General features: G+C 44.5%; 1 protein-coding gene across 3 annotated transcripts in view; it reads right to left on the reverse strand.

Annotated features, from left to right (window-relative positions):
• PTBP3 (polypyrimidine tract binding protein 3) overlaps nucleotides 1–1,141 on the reverse strand; it is a 71,113-nt gene extending 69,972 nt beyond the window's left edge. For 2 of the 3 annotated variants that reach the window (XM_082782920.1, XM_082782924.1), the window contains exon 1: nucleotides 929–1,039. The gene's annotated coding sequence lies outside the window, so the exon portion shown is untranslated. Of the gene's footprint in view, nucleotides 1–928 lie in introns of all 3 variants that reach the window. The other variant, XM_082782925.1, reaches the window with a different exon arrangement.
• Nucleotides 1,142–13,673: the final 12,532 nt, after the last annotated feature.

Consider the following 13,673-nt stretch of genomic DNA (forward strand, 5'->3'; position numbering starts at 1 on the left):
TTTCACAGCAAAAGTGAAAAGAAAAAAAGACACTGGTCACATCAAAGTTACTCGTATTTTTGAACGAATCTCCCTGAGAAGGCACATGCAGCTCCCAGCACCATTTTCTTCCTGACTAACCAGCCTCCACACCGCAAGCGCCCTCGTCAACCTGCCTCCCTTTCCGAAGGCTTGCACTCCAGCGGCGCTGAGCGACGTCGGGGAAGTTTCGGAGAAGCTGCTTTTGAGTCACCAGAAAGGGAGGAGAAGGGGAAACAAAAAAAAAAAAAAAAAAGATAGTTCTGAAAGTGCAGTGAGAGTTGTGAGCGCTGAGGAGCCCGATCTGTGCTCCAGAGGTGTCGAGGAGCAGCGTGGCTCCTGCGAGCCACCGAGGCACAGCGCGAACTTCGAGGTAATTAATCGCACACCTTGCACGAGGTTTTACCGCCTGTAGCGGCAGTTTTCGTGCATTTAGGAGAAATTGTGACAGAAAATAAATACAAGGGGGGGAGGAAGGGAAAGGAGGAGGAGGAGGAGGGCTTCAGCTTTCGGCTGGCGGAGCACGGCTGGCTGCCTGGGACGGGGAAATGTGTCAGCAGGGCCAGGGCAGCCCTTCGGCTGTAAGATCCACACAGGTGGAGGCAAGGAGGGAAGGGAAGGAGGGAGGCAAGAGCCAGAGGGCAGCGCTGACACCCTGAGGAGGCTCCGGAGCCGCCCGGGTGGCCCGGGAGTGGGGCAGGTCCCCCGGGAAGGGGGGGGGGGGGGGGGGGGGGGCAGGAAGAGGCCAAAAAAAAAAAATTAAATTAAATTAAATTAAATTAAACAGCCACACACACAGCAGGAGTGAAATAAATGAATTAATTAAATTACGAGCGAGGAGAAGCGCGCTGTGGGGGGGGGGGAATAAAGCCAAACTGTGGGGGGGGGGGGAAGGTAGAAAGTTACCCACACGCCGGCCGCCTGTTGTCTGTCTGTCTGTCTGTCTGTCCGCCCGTCCGTCAGTCCGCTTCCTCCTTCCTCCGCTACCTGCCGGGGTAGCCGGAGCCAATATCCCCTCGGCCCGGCCCGGCCCGGCCCCGCCGAGAGCCGGCCCCCGCCTCTCCTCCCCGCTGCCCCCGCCGGCGGCGGGGCCGGGCCGGGAAGGGGGCGAGGCCGGCAGGGAGCCGCACCCCCCCCCCCCCACCCCACTCCCGTCCTCAGGGACGCCGCCCCTCGGGGCTCAGCCGCCCATGTCCCGGCTGGGGAGCGGGGAAGGGAGGCTGGGGGGACGGGGACCGGGCGGGGACGGGGGCTGGGGACCGGGAATGGGGCTAGGAGCGGGAGCGGGGGGGGAGGCGGGGCGGCGGGCGGAGCAGCACCTCCTACCTCCTCCCCCTCCACCCCCTCACTGAGGGGAGCTCGCTGCCGGCGCCAGGCGCCTGCGCTTCGCCGGCCTGGGCGCGCATGCGCGGTGCGCGCCCCGCTGCCGCCCCGCCGTGAGGGCTCTGTGGAGCGGGGAGAAAGCGCCTCTGCGCTGAGGGTGGCTGCGCGTTAAAAATCGGTTTTATCAATAAAGTTGTGAATAAAAACACCAAAATCAGCCCAGCCCAACGCCCCCCCGCTGCCACCATCACCCACTGAGCCGTGTCCCCCCGCGCCACGTCCAGCTCCTCACACTTGGCGTGGGGGCGCGCAGGGGAGGGGGGAAGCCACCTCGGTGGGGTGCGTGGCTGCGCTCCCCCTGCCCCCAAAACGCTGCTCATGGCGTGGGGAAGCCACAGGCATGGTGCTGAGGGGGTACCGGGGGTGCTGAGGGGGCACCTGTGGGGGCTACACCAGGCCCCGTGGTCACCACCTGGTGCTGAGGGGCCAAGGCGTCCAAAGGGCGTCTCCATCGCACAACACACTATGGCCCCACGCACAGAAGCAGCTGAAATTAAAAGCCAGAAGGCAGGGAAGGTGAGGTGGTAGGAGGAGAGGGGAGCCTCGCGCAGGCTGGTGTCCCTGCGGTGTGGATTCTTTCGTGCAAAATGGGAAGAAAGTTGCTTTCGTATTTGTTCGGTGCCTGACACAATCACCGTGCATGACAGCATCCCTTACGGGAAACAATGGGACCTGTTAAATATTTGCATCTCCTGGAGTCACCCGGTGCAAGACTCAGCCTGTTACAGAGGCTCCAGGTGATTGCAGCCCGCAGCCCTGTCTCCTGTCAGGTGACGGCCATATACTGGGTATACTGGGCGAGCGAACTGCAAACACTTCCTGACAAATGATACCTGCGGCCCGTCACCTGCCGCAGGGCGCCTGCGTGGACGGGGACAGGGCGTCCTTTGAGCCCTGCTGCAGGCAGAGCGAGTGGCATGACTGGGGAAGAAGCCGGAGGGCAGCAAGGTCACCAAGCATTTGACCCCACTGCTGCCTGCGGTGGGGAGCACCTAGGAAAGCGAGTGCTTTGGGGTGGAATCCACACCAGGTGTGATTGAAGGATGTAGGTCCAGAGTCTGGTCCGTCTAAAAACAGGGTGATTTTATTCAATTTGATATTTATGAAGTGGCAGGACGCTGCTTTTCCTCAGTGCTTCTCTGCTTTTTCATCCCTCAAACATAATGGTATACCAATCTATCTTTTCAAGCACATCTGCTAGTGTGGCCAGCTGATACACTGTATGAGGGGAATTAACCCGACCTTCAAAAAATACCTGTTTTTTAACTACTTAACTTGTTGACCTGGTTGGTCCCCTAATGCAAGTCAAAAAGTGGGTGTTTATGCTGCTTTTCTAGTTTAGGGCAGGCAGCAGGAAAAGCCTCTTGTAGGGAGAGGGAAATCTGAATTCTCAAATGAAGCTCCCAGGTTTTTGTGGTTTGAAGACACAGCCTTTTAAGTCCTTTAAACTCACCTGAGTTCACTAACCCGGGAAAAGTTGCAACGTCAAGTGGAAATTGTGAGAAATTTGTGGTTTCATATGCTTTTCACCTTAAACTAGGCTTTGGTTAATGGCCTTATAATGAAAGCAAAACTGTGTAAGGTGCAAAATGCACTGAAATGACAAGGCATTGGCACAAACCAAAACCACCGTGGTTTTCGCTGTTTCATTCTTCCCTGACTTAAACTTTCAATAGTATTGTTGCTTCAGAAAGCTTAATATTCATTATGTCAGGCTGCAAATACCTCATAATCTTAAAATTTTATTTTTTTATGGATCTAAATATGGGGAAGTGGAATTACAGTAGTTTTCTACAGCTCAGTGAAAATAAGGATTTGAGTTTATTGTCATTTGTAGAAGAAATTAGGATCTGACCGTATTTTTTATTTAACTGGTCATTTTTTAAGAGTAATTCCTTGAAAACAGTAGATTTTGTTAATAATATAGGAATATTTAAAAGTTTGCTTTTCCAGTCCCCCGTTACATACCAGAACAAGACAAATCACAATGATTAATAAATAAATAAATAAATGAAAGACCCCACCCAGCATAATGACTGATAAGGGAAGATTAGAAATACTTTGGTGAGCGAGCATTTCAAGAAATGAATTTTATTCCTAACCAGAGACTCAGGATCAATGGTGTTTGAATCAGATGGTATGACAAAAGAGCATGAGGAAAATAGATATAGTCGCTAACATATATTCTAATATATATTTATTAAAGGTATACATATAGGAATCTACTAGTATGTGCAGTGCATTAGAACATATTAATATCAAAATATCAGACTATACTTACATTTTAAATATGTATTGTAGATCAATAATTGTACATATGAGTATGAAATTATCAGGTTTTTTAATCCCCTTTAAGTCAAGCTGTGAAAAATGCCTCACAGTTTAATCCCCTGGCACACATGTTTCTTATTACAAGCTGAATATACAGTGTAATTTAAAAATATTATGGGGGTTCTCCTGTAATTTGTCTGTATACTATAAAAACAGAAATTAGCGTGTTTTGCCAATAATTATCTAGACTGTGCTGCCATTGAAGAATGCTTCGTAATTAATTTCCAAGTGCAATTCACAAGGCCAATAGAAATTTGGATAGATTGTTATGACAGGAAAAGAAAATAAATCCTTTGTGATAAGGCCTGTGAGCTGGTTTTAACATGTGGGATTGCAACACATGTGAGGAACAAAATTAAAAAGAAAAGTTTAAAGTTTAAACAATACAGGGAAGGAGCAAAGGGGAGAAAGAGATGTTAAGGTAGTGTGAGAGAAAGCACTTCTAGGAAGCAAAATTGGGCTTTGGAAGTTATATTCCTACTTTCTCTGGACTGGTTTATATTGTCTTTATATCGGTCCACTGATTTTGCTCATTCTTTTCTTTTCTACTTGCTTCCCTGGCTAGTTGCATCCGTTCCTTTTTCTTCTGTTCCAGTCCCCCTCAACTGCACTCTTTCTGGTACCTGTCAAATTCGTGTTTCTTGTAACTTCAGGGAAGTTGGTGGAGTTGTACCGTGTACAAGTAAGGTGGGAGTGATTGTGTTGAATGGATGCATTGTGTTTCAGCTGACTCCTTTATAAGGACATATAAGCCAGACAATGGTCTTGTTTACTTTAAAGGGTTATATGGTGTAATTTAATTAAATAGAACTTCTAGCAACAACAGAAGGCTGTATGCACAGATGCAATTATAGGATTAGGGCCTGGGTGTGCAATAATTACCCTACTCAACATGCAAATATGATTAGACAGACAAAATCAGTCAATGTAATCTATTCTAAACAGCTTACATTTACCAGTTTTTGGCTTTTTTTTTTTTTTTTTTTTTTTTTTTTCCAATGGAAAATGACTGTATTTGAGGTTATTTATATCGAGTTTAAAAATAATAATAGTAGCTACCTTATTTTCCTTATTCATACCTTAATATGGACAATAGGAACAGAAATAATACTTACAACACCACCATCCCAAACTGGTCTGTTTTTCTGCTTTGTAATTTTATATTTTCAAGCTCATTGCGGGAATTCCTTTTTGATTTAAGCTCACCTGTTTAAAAAGTTTTCTTTTATGAATCAGATACCCAATGCTTATAATGTTGTTGTTGTTTTTTTTTGATTAGATCAGTTTTTAACATTTGCCAGAAAATCACTGTGTAGTCTTCAAGTCATTGTTCTCTTATGCAATATCCAAGAACACAATATTCCATGTAAACTGATTTAGTACCAAAACAAGACAGAGAAATATTGGTTCCAAATTGCCCTGTCTTCACTGGGTCTCATCTGGCATAATTGCTTACATTTCTGTGTTTTAATTTACAAGTCCATAAGTCAGAAATTGTGCTTGTTATGAAATACAGAGGAATGAATGCTTCAGAATGCGCTTAATCCTTTCAGTGAGCAATTTGGCATCACCTTTGCTCTTTTCTTGCCATCTTAACTAGTAAAAAATTACGACTTTTCCCTCACATTTACTGTTAAGTCATTTTAAGCAATACATGTAGTTACTGCCAGTTGTCAGCTCTCGTAATTATCTTCTAAATTGTACTGTCATTACAGTAAGTCATTAGTTTACACATTTTTGCTACATTTACTTCTTATTTTTGTCATCCAGATATGTCAAGCGATTGCTATATCAATCCTGATTCACAGGAACAAACTCATTACCATATCATTTTAAGCTTTTTTTTTTTTTTTTTTTTTTTTTTTTTTTTTGTGACATTAATTGCTAGCTGGCAGCTAAAAGATCTTCTAAACTATGTTTTATGTAATGGGAAAATATCCCCTTCTCCATTTGACTTAGCTTCTATTTACTTGAAATAATTTGTCACATTGTTGACTTTCATGTAATTCTCCTATTAAACCTTTTCAGTTCCTTGTAAAATGCTATGTGTACATGCTCAGATGTGCTGTGTTTATACAAATACATTACGACTTGGGTTCTTCTTTGTTTAGTGTGCTGGGGAAGAAAAAAAAAAATCATTTCTTACTCCAGCAGTACTTGATTAGGACAGTCATCTTTGCACTTCCCCGGCGGTACAAGGACTTCTCTAGCAACTGTGGCTCAAGAAGTAATGGTCCTAATTAAACCTGGCAACTCACTGCGACTTGCACTAGCATTGCAGGCTGCACCTTTGGTCTGCTGCTGGCTTCTGGAGAGAAGCTGATCCACACACCATCCAAGCGAGCTGACTCCTTTGAGGGAGCCTCTCAAGGTGTCAATTAGATAGCGTGGTTTGCCGCTCCGGTTTCCAAGTCCTGCATGAAGAGGGCTGATGCAGTACAGAAGAAACTGGTGCAGAATCTTTGCGGGACTTTTACTGACAGGAGAAAAGGGGAAAATGGTTTTGCCAGGCTACTAAAAACAGTTTTTATCGAAGTCTAAGTCAAGCTAAAATGATTGTGTGCGGCCACAGTTTAAAACCAAGGATTTTATTTTTGTGTTTTCTTGAGAAAGTTCTCAAATTTCTGTTTGACTGGTAAGTGTGAAGAATAAATAGAATACATGTGCTATTGCAACAGGCACACATTAGGTTCCTGCTAAGGAATTTAATTAAAACTGCCTCACTACAAAGACTAAAATACCCTCCCATGGTGAAAATGATCTTGTGGGTAGGGCTTGACTGCCATTCAGTGCTTTGGTTCGTATCCTGCTTTCCAATCAGATTCGTTCTGGGACTGCAGTAAACCTGGGGAGCATTCGCGGACAAATAGAACAATTTAGTGGAATTGCTAACAGACTACAGCAAGTAAATCATCGCTGATGGAAACAACATAGCTAACCTGTTAGATAAGTGAAGTGCATTGCAGTAATCAAGCCTTGGGATGCTGAAATTTAGGGGTGCTTTAGAGAGATCCATGTCACAGAATGCAAAAGATGGAGCAAAGACAGAAAAAAGACTTTGGTGGGTCTGGATGCCAAAAGTGCTAGGGATTGGTGCATGATATGTAGCAATGGCAGAAAAAAAAAAAAAAAAAAAAGAAAAAAAAAAGAAAAGAAAATTTATTTGTGCTTGTTATTAACACAGTTTACTTTGGTCTCTGGTGCAAGACCTAGCAAGCTTGGAAATGTGAGACTACACTCCAAAATCAGCATTTCTTGGTGTTAATATACAACTGGCTGGACCTACGAAATTCCACCTCCCAGTGAGACCAGTTCTGTTCCTAAAGTAAATAGAGGGCAGGGGACAGTTCAGGGGGAACCCTTGGGACGTCCCCAAATCCAGTTTTAAGCTCAGTGGGAGCCATTTGAGTCATACAGGTCAGGAGAGGAAAGACAGGCTGAGACTAAGAGCAGGACCTGCGGCTTCACCTCTGTACACAACTGGCTTTCCTGGCCAATAAAACACTGCATGTCGCACCTGTCTCTTCTGAGACTCTCCTCGTCCTGCAACAGGAAAAGAAAATTGGCTAGGATCCACCCAGTGAGTATGGAGAGACCTACTTCTTAGTCATTTTCACTGCCCTCCTCCCAGGACTCAGCAGGTGAGAATCCTGGGTGTGTGTGCAGTGAGTCACGGCTCATCAGGTGGCTGATCTGTGCATGCATGTGAAACTGCGGCCTGCTCTCAACCAGACTCATAAAATGTGCCTGGAAATGCTCAGCGAGTATTATCCAAAGCGTTTCCTCCAGACAGAGGAGGTTTGATGTCATGGTTTGCTTTGCATTTGAACAGCGCTTGTGCTATTACGCAGCTAACAAGAATATCTTGACATTCTCATAATTCGGGTAGCACTAATGAAACTCCGAATGTTGAAGAGCATTTGGCCAAGGGTTTCTTAGTTGATTTGGTTGTTGACTAAAGATAAACTTCTTTTTTTTTTTTTTTTTTTTCTCCTGCCTTAACAATTTTAGCCATCCACTTTTCAATACAGGGCATAATTTATTTTACTCACATCTTGACATTCTGTGACCTGGATTTCTGGTACAGGATCTATTCAGTTCAGTGAAGTTACAAACAAATTGTATGAAGATTTGTCACTCTCAGTGCAGAGAGCTGCCCTCTCTCTTTGGAGTGCTGTTTTTCTCGAAGTCATGACATCAAAGTTTTCTCTTGTGTCAAGTTTTCTTGAACTGAGGCCACTGCTGTGCCTAACAATGGAGAAACGATCACATCTTTTCCAGAAAGAAGCTTTTGTACTTTTATGCAGCAAGAGCACCGCACGAGCATAATAGATTCGTTACCTCCTCCAGGTGCCTTTTTGTTACGGCTTGACATAACACGTGTACAATAGAGCTGGTACTACCTCCAGGTGCCTTTCCACTGCAGCTTGACATAACAGTACCCTCTAGCGGTAAACGCCTGTTTATTTATTTATTTATTTGTAATGTGTTTGGAAGTGCCAGGGAAACGGAACTCGCATGGTGCCCTATTAGAGGATAATTATTGTACTGGCATATCATTACCGTACGACAGCTTTTTTTCTCCGTACAATTTTTGCTTGACACTCTTCCAGTGTTACTGATGGGCTTAAAGTAGGACCAAAATTCTCATTAGTACAAAATCCTCATTAGTACAACTCTAGTAAATTGTCGCACATCTTTATGTTAGAGGTCTTACAAGCTTACACATTCTACTTTTTTACCTCCCAAATATCCTAATTATGTATTTCTGGTAGGCAGCCTCCCATTTCGATTTTCTTGCCACAGGATTCTTTTATGTCCGTGTTGTTCCCTTGAAGCCTTTGATCAGTCTTGAGCAACATCACATTTATGACTCATTTGTTTTACATTTGTTATTTGTTAGCTGATTGTCTTTAAGGATGCTCCAGCGTGATTTTAGAATTTACTCCCACGTTATATTTTACAAACCACAATTCCACCTGCATGGATGGAATTTCTTTCACAACAGATGCAGAAACATTATCTCACTTCAACTTTGTAAGTAACCAAATGTACCAATATGTGCATCACTGGATGAGAAATCTTAGCCATGTGAACATCTGCTCTGTGTTAGATTTCTGGACATCTGGAACGTCTGTAACTGTACAATGTTGCTTTTTGCATGCAACATCTACGTATTACCTGCCTACACTCAACTTTATTCTGCAGCTATTTGGAATTATTTGGAACCAAAGAGTTCAGAGTTCACACTGACATTTACTTGTGTACGCTGATGAAGTGTGGCTACAAACAGTTCCCCATGGGTGTACAGAATTTCTGAGAGGGTACTCATGGAGACATAACTTTCCAATTGCATTTTTACAGGCCTAAATACACTTAAGATTCTAGTCTTAGCAAGCTACCCACAAACTACACACCAAATTGTACATGGGCTCTCCTGATAGACTTTACCCTAACCTCTTTCCCCTCTGTTGAGCAAACCATCCGTATTCCTCTCAGATTTACTTGGCTACATCTACCTACATGAAAACACAGTATTTTCATTAATCGTTCTCTTCTAATGTATTATAGTTACTGTTAGATGAACAAGAAAACTGCAAAATAAGCATGAGAAATTCAGGGTTTTTTGTTTGCTTGTTTGCCATCCAGGTGTAACTAGAAAATAATACAAAAGATGTCTCCCCCTTCTTATTTAAGAAAATTGCTTTTGCCAATTCTGTTGAAATCCAGTCTTACAAAGTCACGACCTACTAGGGAAGGTGACAATCTGGCAGGGGGCAAGGTGATCATGGGGGCCAGGAGCCGTCCAACACAGATTTGGCCTGGCTGTTAGGAGAATGCCTTTTCATTCCCCTTGTTCTTCCTCAGACACTCAGTTTTCTCCCCTTTAGTTGTGAGAAATGGTAAGTCAACCTTTTCTCTTACTTACTTACTTACAAAAGACTGTGCCTCTGTGGGTGAATCTTTTCATAGACAGTGAAGTGCTCAGCGAGGGAAGTCAGAACCATGGAATCATTTAGGTTGGAAAAGACCTTCAAGACCATCAAGTCCAACCATCCCCCTAACTCTACATGTCTACCACTAAATCATGTCCCTTAGTGCCATGCCCACCAGTCTCTTAAATACTTGCAGTGAGGGGAACTCCACCGCCTCCCTGGGCAGCCCATTCCAACACATAACCACCCTTCCCATGAAGAAATTCTTCAAGACACTCAGTCCAAACCTTCCCTGTTTCTAAACGTGTTCCCACAACTCGATGTCCTTCCTGTGGTGAGGGGCCCAAAGCTGAACACTTCCTCCCAGCCCAGGCTGCCCCCAGCCCCATCCAGCCTGGCCTTGAGCACCTCCAGGGATGGGGCACCCACAGCTCCTCTGGCTCCTGTGCCAGGGCCTCACCACCCTCTGGGGGAAGAATTTCTTCCTTACGTCTTTCAGTTTGAAGCCATTCCCCCTTGTCCTATCAGTCCCCTCCCTGACAAAGCGTCCCTCCCCACCTTTCCTGTAGGCCCCCTTAGCTACGGGAAGGCCGCTGTGAGGTCTCCTCAGAGCCTTCTCTTCTCCAGGCTGAACAACCCCAACTCCCTCGCCCTGGTGGCCACACTGCTTTTGGTGCAGCCCAGGGTACGGCTGGCTTTCTGGGCTGCCAGCACACGTCGATGGCTCGTGTTGAGCTTCACGTCCACCAACACCCCAACCCCTTCCCCTCAGGGCTGCTCTCAATCCATTCTCCACTCGCCCTGTGTCTGTGCTTGGCATTGCTCTGACCCAGGTGCAGCGCCTTGCACTTGGCCCTGTTGAACTCCATGAGATTCACACTGGTCCACCTCTCAAGCCCTTCCAGGTCCCTCTGATGGCATCCCTTCCCTCCAGTGATGGCACTCAAGATGATCTGCTCCATAATCTTCCCTGGCACCAAGGTTAGACTGAGAGGCCTGTAGTTCCCTGGGTCCTTCTCCCAGCCCTTCCTGTAGATGGGCATCACATTTGCTAACTTCCAGTCAGATGGGACCTCCCCTGGTAGCCAGGACTGCTGAGAAATGATGGAAAGTGGCTCGGCGAGCACTTCCACTATCTCCTTCAGTACCCTTGGGTGGATCTTATCTGGCCCCATAGACCTTTGGGTGTTCAAGTGCTGTTGTAGGTTGCTAACCACTTCCCCGTGGATTATAAGATGCCTCTGAGAAGGCAATCAAAAGGCGGTCATCATTTGTCAGTCATAACCTGTAAATCAGTTACCATTTAACCTGCTGTTAAATGGCTGCCTTGTCGCTCTGCTCTCACAGGTACTTACCCTCTTGCTTGCCTTCTCATTAGGATGCACATAATTCAAGGCAGGGCTAGTGATACACGCTCTGTTTACTCAGCAGCAGGCTCAGTGGGACCCAACCTTTAGTGTATCAGAGGTAAACAGCTTGTAAGCCAGGCTAGAGGAATGATCAGCCACTTCCCTTTAGACTTGTGTTCCTGCTCCTTCCAAAGAAGTATGAAGACTGGGAATCTTAGTCAAGGAGTTGCAGCAATCAGTCTCTTCTTCGCACCTTGTAGCATCGCTTGGTGTTCTTTCTTCCTGAAAGCTAAGAGAAGGAAAATCTGGTGAGTATGTATGCTCCGCTGTTTTTAAGTTCAGTTATCATTTGATAGATACCATGAAGTGTTCAGGCAATGAGTATGATCTGTACCTCATCTCAGTTATAACGTGTGGCAAAACACCAAGAGCCCTTTGCTGTCAGAAGGAAGAAAGTGCGTAGCATAAAGCAGTGGCTTGCTGTATTCTGATAGATGCTGTATTCTGATAGATTTTTTTATTTTTTTATTTTTTTTTTTTTAAAAAAAGGCTAAATAAAAGGTAGCAGAGTTGTAAACTAAGGGAGACAGAGAGAAACTATATCAGCTGGTTACTCATGTCTTTGCTTCATTGCTGTCACAAAGGACAGTGTCTCCATAATTTATTAGACATACTCAATGCTGTTAAAGGAAAATGCAAAGTGTGTATTGAGAACACAGATGGGAAGGATTTAAGTTTTGGATGCTACCACAAATTATCTTTTAAAGCATTTCGTCTATTTTACTGACTGTGCCAGCACCCCCAAGCACATCCTGAAGAAGTGCCTTAACAAGTTGCATGGAAACCTATCTTCAGTTTCACCATTCCACTTGGTACAAAGGAAAATAGTTTTTGTGTAAATCAAACCATACTGAAAAATAAATAAATAAATAAACTAGATCACTTCAAATCACTTGAAATCCTCACAGCAGTACTACTTTTCAAGCGAACAACATAAGCGAAAATCCTTGTTGAAAAAAATCCCACCAGAGGTCGTTAAGACAGAACTATTAAAAACTTTTCTAACAGGAATACAGTTTTGAAGAATATTAAATGCCAAGACTTCGAACAGGACCGAACACGTAGCCAGCCTCTGTTTCTGTAGGTATGGAAGCAGCTCGTTTCAGGCAGATGGGAGCGCCGGGATGGTCTGTGCCTCGCCTCTCTGCAGCAGGCTGCTGAGCAAAGACAGAACCGAGGTGTCGCGAGCACCCTCGTTAATTCCTGCTAATGTAACCTTGAACAGGAGCAAGAATGCCTCAGTGCAGATTGCTAATTCCTCCTTTTGTCTAACTCCTGCCAACTTCCCAGAAGGAAACCGAACCAGTTTTAGCAGTGTCTTGCCACAGAGCACCCCAGACAGGTGTGTCTACCTTTGCCAGAGGCGTGTACATATGTTTCCAGTGCTAGTACAAGTCTCTTTTATTTTATTTTATTTTATTTTTATTTTATTTTATTTTATTTTATTTTATTTTATTTTATTTTATTTTATTTTATTTTATTTTATTTTATTTTATTTTATTTTATTTTTTATTTATTTTTTTTTACAGAGGCTGTAGGAATGCTCTGAATGTTACTGTTGGAGCTCAGTTATCTGTATGAAAAGCGCTAGGACAAACAGATGTGCTGTTTTTCTTGGCAATGCTGCTCTGCATTGATCTTCCAGCATGACATTGAGGCATGGTCAGATACTCGTATCCGTATAAAAGTCACAGTGGTTGAAGGATGCAGGGGAGGGAACTTCTGCTCCTCCACTTTTCCCCTCAGCCATCTGTGTCTTCTTTTCAGTATAAAATTAAATGTCTGTATCTCTTAGACAAAGACAGAGAGAGAAAATTGGGTGGCAGTTCTCTCTGCAGGTTTAAAGCCTAAACTGGGCCCCAAGGCATGAGTTTTAAACATTTGGAGGCAAAAGTAGCTCAAGCTATCACTGAAATTAAGGGAAGGACCTTACTGAACCTCAAGGTGTTAAAATACAACCCAGGCATACAAAATATTCATCGTGTGCCTGTGATGCAGTTCACCCACCCAAGCTAAAGGGATTCCACTATAAAAACCCTGCAGACCTGTACGCCATGGGCAGGCATGCAGTGTGATCCTCCCTTTCTTCCAGACGTCAGAACTGCCAGCAAAAAGTTACAGAAAATAAGCTGTGACATGGAAGAGCCTTATCCTGGTGACATTGACATGCAGGGGGATGCACACTTTGAGGCTCCTGAAGTATTTCTCAGGTGGTTGGAGAGGTATTCAACCTCCAGCAAGCTCCCCAGCAGCGCACTGGATGTGGGCACCAATAACTGCCTAATGCATACCCTGCTGTGACTTATTTCTGTAATTAGTTGTATGGAGCAGCAGGCACAAGAGAGCTGTGGCCGCCCTGCTGACTGTTATTAATTATTAAGCATGTTTCCTTGGACGTGTACATGCCCTTGAAGCTGCAAACCTTCCTTTAAAGCTTTGGAAAACTTGTAACATGCAGTGCCTTGATTTTTCCTTTTCTATAAGTTTCCTTTTTTTTTTTTTTTTTTCTTTCTGATGATACAGATGAGCATTATTCCTTCAGCATCTTACCCTTCGCTAGGAATACGGGCCATTTTTCACAGAGAGCTCTCCTAAA

The sequence above is a fragment of the Aythya marila genome, assembly GCF_965140915.1.
Source record: "Aythya marila genome assembly, chromosome: Z".
Classification (NCBI taxonomy): Eukaryota; Metazoa; Chordata; class Aves; order Anseriformes; family Anatidae; genus Aythya; species Aythya marila.